This window comes from Micropterus salmoides, unplaced genomic scaffold (assembly GCF_014851395.1).
Source record: "Micropterus salmoides isolate LMB-PRFRI ecotype aquatic unplaced genomic scaffold, ASM1485139v1 Ms_hic_scaffold_13, whole genome shotgun sequence".
Lineage (NCBI taxonomy): Eukaryota > Metazoa > Chordata > Actinopteri > Centrarchiformes > Centrarchidae > Micropterus > Micropterus salmoides.
The window spans coordinates 13,161,040-13,169,149 of NW_024040374.1; positions in this window are offsets into that span (position 1 = coordinate 13,161,040).

Sequence of the window (8,110 nt, forward strand, 5' to 3'; positions counted from 1 at the left end):
CAAAGGTTTCTGGGCTGGGCCATAGCTACAGTTGCAGGTTCATGGCGAAGAGCTGGCGGAGGTGGGGGTGACCCAGCTGTCATCTGATTTTGTTCATGTGAGTAATTGTGGTGGTGAGGACAATCCATCTCGTTGAGTGGTTGCAGAGGAATAGCTGCCCTCTGGGCTTAAAGCTTCATGCCTTTCCATGAGGCGCTGCAACATCCTTCCTTGCTGCTTTACAATTGTCACGGTTTCGAATAACTGTTTTATGATATCAGCTTGGCTAAGTTCTGGAATGCCATCTTGCTGTCTGGTGGCAGATGTAGATTGAAACGGTCTGGTGACAGAGGTAGGAGGTAGTAGAGTTCCACTACTATTAATATGGAGTATTCTGTGGTCAGAGTGCTCAAAACTCTCTTCCTCATCATCTACTTGGGGTTCTTCCTGTTGACCCTCATGTGGAACATGTGTGCATTCTGTATTGGTAGCTCTATTCGCATAGCCAACTTCATAGTTCTCCAGGCGCTGAGGTGGGTGAATTTTGCGTCGAGGATTGAGAGCTCCATGGGTTAGAGGTGACTTCCCTTCAGCCATGACAATGCTCAGGCCTCCGGCTCGAAGGACCACATGTAAAATCTTTCTATATTTGGTTCACAGGAGTTTGAACATCACCATGGTACATCGATAAGAATGCAGAAGGGACAAGTGGTTCCGTTTAAGCCATTTATTGCCACTATTCACACATGAGCAACAGGAGATGATGAGGCTTGACGGTTATGGTTTTCTACAAAATGATAAACAAAGAAACACACAAGAATTACGATACAGTAAACCAATGTATAACATAACACTTAACTAGGCACCTAACAAACATTTGTACTATAACCAAAGAAGGTGAAGCGTAGGCCTTACCACTACAGAAATAATAGAGTACTACATAAAGACATTCATTTAACAATTACATATAAGAATTTCATCATGGTCTAGGTTAGATTGTACTGTTTTCTGCCTTTCCTTAAGAACTACAATCAACAAACCATGTGCACTGCGCACTTACACACAATATGATATCTGTAGTCTCAAGGCAAACAATCAAGCTGAGGAATATATTTTATATTATACTTTATCACACACAACCATAGAGGTGTATCTGAATCACAGAGACGGAGGGCCCTCACATGTGGTTTGTATTGCTGCCAGCCAGAACAAGGGAAATGGGTGTAGCTTATAAAGTAGACCATTGATTAGGAGTAAGTGAGATCAGGTGAGACTGGGTGGGTTCCTTGCCATGGAAATAAGCAGAGGGTTGCTGAATAGTATGGCTCTATTCTACACTAACCCTTGACATTTAAACATAATACATGTTATATTCATCTTTGCCTACCATCGCAATAAAAAACATGAAGACAGCAGAAGCCTTTTAAAGCAAATGTTTATTATCCAGTTTAAGTGTGCGCCCATCCTGACAGCTAAACAGATTTTCTGAGCTGAAAACATATTAAAATATCTTTCTGATTCTGAAGACTTGCACCAGAATTTGTGAGCCTGAAAATAATGGATTGCCTATGCCTCACTTACACAAATGCATCTCTAATGAATAGTGTCCTACTTGTTCAATTCATTACAGAGATTTTCTGACGCTTTCATCTTGTGCACATGCCTCCGTGTATGACTGCAAACCTTGTGTGTCCCATAAGTTGCCCATGCTTTGTATGTGTGTGTGTGTGTGTGTGTGTGTGTGTGTGTGTGTGTGTGTGTGTGGTTGTGTGTTAGTAGAGGAGGGGGGTTGGTAGTTTGTACACATCCATATTATCTCTTACTGCTCATCCGGCTGAGAAGCTGGCCTTAATTACAACTGTCTGCCTGAGTCACTAGCATGCTCCCCTACCCACACAAATAGACAGCAACAACAGGCAGCATCTCAAAGGAAAGGCAAGAGTGGTTTCGCCTCGTAGCCGGAGGACAACTTCTCCCTGCCAACAAAATACAAAGGTACTGTGGGCCCACATCCAAATGGATCCCTAGACCCTTTTCCCTTGGGCCTTGTTGACTTGAAATGGCTGTGCAGGGGCAGGAGTTTGGATGATCTAAATCCATTGTTTATTTTTTTAGCCTCTTAACTGGTTAACTGGTTTTGTTCTCCCATCTCTTTCTGGCCTTTTAAAATCAGCTATATCAAATCAACTTTGAGCTTTGAAACGGTGGTTGAGGGACTGGTTTGGAATTAGACTGTACGTTTTCAGAGAATGTACCTCTATCTAATTCAGAGAGTGATCATCCCCACAGGCATTGTGCTATATCTTGTCTTGCTGCTTCGATAGTCTTCATGTGTAGGCATTTTTTTCTTAACTCCCTCCCACTACCTGAAACTGTCGACTCAAATGAAAAACTTTACATGGGAACTGACGGGGCTTCCATTAAACATCTGGAAAGACCAGGCATAGCCCATCTTGGGTGGAAAGTGGATTGAGACGATAAATAAATTCCATACATTTTCTGTGGCCGGAGTCTACCCCAGCATGCAAAGAATTTCATTTGATGTTTCCATAAAGTGAAAACAAGGCTTGGATTTCGTCCAAGAACTCTTGTTGGTTTCTCACTATTGACAATCTTCCTCATGCACAATGTTTTAGTAGCTGGCATTGGTCCACTTACAGCCAATAAGACCACCATAAAATTGCAAACCATAGCCATGTGTGTTAATGAATGTATAAAGTAGCATGTATATTCAAACATGGTTCGCTAAAATGTAGGTCAATTTAAGCAACTGATTCTCATCTCTGCAAATAGTTTGCTGGAAATATTTTATATATATCAAGTGTTTGGTGTTTGGCAACCAATTTCTTCATTTTTAAAAATCATTTTACATATAGCCTGCATTTGACCAGCACCAGAATGAACTATACTGGTGTGTAGATCAGTTTTCTGATTTTTCTATTCATTACATCTATTTATACTCTTATGTCTATAATATGTCCGCAGCTGAGGTTATATTGTCCTATCAGGAACAATTCCTGTGCAATAACCCAGTAACTCTGTCTCTAATCAGCACCTGTTTTCTGGTTTCCACTTATTATTTATTTATTCACCATTCTCTATTTCAGTGCTGTTCATACTGTGTTCATACTATGTCATATTGTATATACTGTATACCAATACACCTACCTCAGGTCATAAGGTCATAGGTCTTATTTATTTTTTCCAGCATCCTTTGCACTATGCTCCATCACACTGTGTATATGTGTACATGTATGTATGTATGTGTATGTGTACCTTGTATCATATCCACCTTCAATATGTACATAATGAGAATAGTTTACTCTTGCATCCTTTGCACTCTGAACACTGCACTATTTGTCAATATGTCTATATTGTTTTGTTCATAGTGTGTATATTAGTGTTGTCTACTCGGTAGTTTGATTTTATTTTATTATTATTTTATTATTGTATAAGTAAGCACATCGTGAGCAATGTACAATCCTGAGTCAAATTCCTTGTATGTGTACACATACCTGGCAATAAAACTGATTCTGATTCTGATTCAACAAGTTTGCACAAATGACAAAAATAAGTGCTTCTCCACAGAAACCGCTACTGGGGTCTCAACTACATTTTTTCAAGGGCCATAAATTTTCTAAGCACTGTGGGTGCTGGACTTTCAAATATATTTCTAGGCTAAATCAGCATATTATATATATATATAGGATATATTAGCATGAACAAAACAAATGTTTTATTAGCCTATATCGGTGTGAAAAGACTCCTAAAAACATGGTAAATCCATAACGATAACTACAAACTAGATATTTAACTCGAAAATGCTCTCAGACGTAAGCCAAGGAGGCTGTTCACTGAGGAGTGATGGGTAAAATCTGTAATTGTAAATGTAACTGCAGGATGCAGCTCTGATTGGCAGAAAATATTAATCCATTAGTTTTGAGGCTATTATGCATTTGCGCTGTTGTGCATGTGACACCTGTAGTCATGATCTGACTTTTGGTGCACACGACATGAGTCTGCGAACAGCGAAAATAAAAGGAGTTGGATATCTGACTGAGAAAGTGGAGGTGTGCAGCCAGTCACCTGCAGCTCTTCATCTATCAGCTCACTGTGGCTGCACTTGACTGTTCCATTAGGCTACTCCCTGCAATATTTCAAACTAATCTTCTGTCATAAAATGTTGTTTGTTTTGTAGACCCTAGAAACGATTGCGGTCAGGGCAAATCTGACAAACACAATACAAATACTTCATAACAAAAGTCAACTTGTGATTTGCCAGTAAATTGTTTTTAATGTGTAGCTGCAGTAGTAGAAAATGTTCAATTTGCATTAGCAGTAACTTAATACAGCATTATCTACCTGGAATTTCACCTTAGATGCACAGTTTATAACACTGCAAATATAGAAATTTTGCAATACTTTCATCAGTGGCCATTCTGTAAGCAAGATTGAAAGCTTTGGCAGGCTGGATGTGGCTCACAGGCCGCCAGTCGATCACTGTCATACTGTACAACATCACAATACTGTTGTATTCGTTACTTAACAAAGACACTGTAATTTTTTGTCATTTACTAAATGTTGTTTTCTGGAGAGGACAGTCTTTCCTAAGGTTTAAAGTTCTTTATTGTCCTACAAGGGGAAATATATTATGCAGCAAGGTTTCACATAACGACAGAATACAAAAGGACAACAACAACATCAACAATAAATCACATAACTAGTACAGGGAAGTGGAAATTCATACCAAGTACAAATATGCAAGAGTGCAAGTGTGCAAATGTGTCAGGGTAGTGCAAGGAGTGAAGCCAGTGTGCTAATTGCTATTAAGCATATTAATAGCACTTGGGATAAAAGAGACATGGAGTCTTTAAGTCCTCCGAACAGGTACCCTTAAATGGCGTCCTGAGGCCAATAGCTCAAACTCCCTCTGGAGTGGATAGTCCTGGCAGTCCAATATAGCATTAGCCCTCCTAAGGACGTGCCTGTTATTAATGATCAAAAACTTGGCCTGACTCCTCCCTGAGATCTTACTGGTTATACTTCCAAGTCTATTCTTATTGGACAGATTTGGGTTTCCAAATCAGACAGAGTTTAAATAGATTCGATGAACTTCCCTACAGCTACAGTATGCTGTCAGTATGCCTTGTATTGACATTTTAGCTGATAAGACTAGTCGATGCACCAAGCTAATTTTCTTGCACTTACTTTATTTGCCACATTATATAGGCTTTCTAAAACTGGCCTTAACGGTGTTCATGCATTTTGTCTATCATTATGTATAGTGTCACCTTATGAGGTGCACCACTAGCGCACTATTTCAGGTTCTTTATGGTTTTAATTATGCATGTAGTCAAGACCACTTTAGCCCAAGTCAAATCTAGAGCTAACCTAAGACTGAGTTGTGTTCATTACTTGGGAGCTCAATGCCCTACTTGATGGATTGATGTTTATCTGTCCTGCATCATGGGCACTTCTATAGGGAATGCAACACAGTTAAAACAAATGTAGTACATTTTAAGAAAAAAAACTCATCTTGTATCTCAACCAGACAGTCCTCAAACCATTCTTTAAAAATGTAGCTAAAAAGAGGGCAAAGCAGACATTTCAGAACAGATTCGCTAGAGACAGAGCTAAAGTGCAGCAATAGTTCAACATGCATAGAGTAAGAAAATAGGGCACTTGAGTTCTTCAAATTAGTAATATGATCCTGAACACAAAATAGCATTACAAATGCCACTGTTCTGCAAACACCTAGAGCCGCTGATGCTGTATTATTACTGTGCAGGATGGAGTATGTTCAGTCAGTCACCCGGTGTGAGGCGGCAGCTGTCTTTGCTCACCCGGCCGTTCCCCTGCTCCTCTCTCACTGCATTAACAGCAGGGAGTCAACTCCCAAAGCCTGGAAAAGACACACTCCATTAAGACTCATGCAGGACCCAGACACTGCTCAGATACATGACGAAGAACAAAGAAAACCAAGCTCAGAGGAAATACACTTCACTGTCTTCTTGATATAGACTTCTCGTATGGGTATAGTATACAGAAAAGGTGTGAGAGTGCAAGAGAGTGTATGCATGTCAAGAATAAAAGATAGAGGACGTGCATTAATGCATGTATTGAGAGAAAATAAAAAGGAGCCATTTGTAGCTAATTGCATTATTGTGGTCTGCTCGCTTTTAAGTGTTGGCTGTGTACTTTTAAAAGTTAAATAAAATACACACCATTTCATTGTCACCAGATTTCTGTGATGTTGACAAAACAAATGTTGTTTATGTTCTCTAAAAATGTAACTTTCTTATCCATTTATCAAGAACATTTGTCCCACACATATAAATACCTAATCCCTCCACTTCACACAAATCCTGTCCTTGGTGTGTTTTTTAATTGATATTGTCATGCAGGAGAGCACGCAGAATCTTCACAATGACCAGAGTTGTGTAGATATTGATTTGTGCTATTTTGCAGGAGGGACAGAGGCAGACTGAACCTCTTCCTCATCACATGCGATGCATCAAAATAATTGGCAGTACCCAATTATCCTGTGATCCATGTACAGGAGATCTGACAAGCTGCCTGAAAACGAATTTGTAATCAGGAAGCCTCGGGTATGAATCACAGATGTGATGCTGGCAGGTCGGAACGTTTGGATAAAATAGGGCAGTGCAACTGGCAGAATGGCAAAAATATATAAAAAAATTAAACTTGAGCCCATACTCAAAAATGCCACAACAAAATTCAGCACGGCAAAATGATTCACTGATAACAATTGTAAGCTTATGTGACTTAATCAACTCTAGTACAACAGCAGTTACTTATACTATGTAGTTACATATGTAGTAATTTTATTTTAAAATAATAGATTCAAATTCACTTAAATGGTACACTGACTTGTAATAGGGTGAATGGCAACTCATTGCCACCAATCTCCAGTCTGGTATCATCATATAGTGGAACACACCCATTTCTTAATTCATTTTGCGTGTTATTCAAATTCAGGTTTTGCTTTTGCACGTAATTTCATTCAGTCTACTGACTTATATTGTGCAGAAACAGCTGTCATTTTACACCAACTGTCACAGGGAAAAGACCAGGCAGGATATGCATAATCAGAAAGGTTGGGGGGGGGGGGGTCCTGAAACAAAAATGAAACAAAAAAACTACATTGATATATGTTTTTAGTGAAGTTACGCAGATTGCATAAGTTACTAACAGTGTTGGGAGTAACTCGTGACAAAATAACGCAATTAAAGTATTGTTTTTTGCTGTAACGCAGTAATATAATGCTTTACAAAATAAAATAGGTAATATTATGTCCCTTACAATCTCAGTAACATGCATCACAATGCGTTTTAACCTAAAATTCAGAGGCATTTTGATTTTTAATAATTCACCAGCACCGAGAAACATTTCGGCAGCAGAAATAAAAATCCATGAGTAAAAGTGTAACGTTATTTCCTGTTGCTGCAATCCGATGGTCGAGATTGCAGGGTGCAGACTACGGGGGAGATCGGCTCCTCTTAACAAGATGGTAGCTCCCCTGATGGATCACGCGTAAATAGATTTCTATAGGCTACGTGTTTGTGCTTTAACGAATAACTTTCATGATTAGAGAGGCTGCTGTCAGATCATCCTGACTGATCCTGTGGGCGTGTCGGGGGATTCAAAAAATCAATGACGTTGAGCTGCTGTACCTCGTGCGTAAATGCCCACAACGACTTTCTTAATGTGGAGATGTTTCATCCTGGTTCCACTGACATAAGGGTCTACTACGCATGCGAGCGTGTGAGTAGCTAGCTAGCCAGCTAACTATCTTAGTGTCAAAACCCCTTACCCTAATCATCACAGGGGTGTGTGCCTAAACCTAAGTTTGCGATTGTATGCATGTCGACCAGTTAACCCAACAGCTTCGCACAATGGCTCAGCAGTCCCCATGGACATAACGTTAGCTAATGGCAGAGGTGAAGAGGACGTTGACAGCGGAAGCTAAGAATAGAAAAAGAGCGTGACCAAACAAAATGCTGCCGGACCTTGGCGAGAGCTTTGTGAGCAGGCATTCCCCTTCTGTGTACACAGTTGGACTAGTAAGAACAAAAAGAGGATACTGGGGGCAGGAGGCAGATGGAGGCGG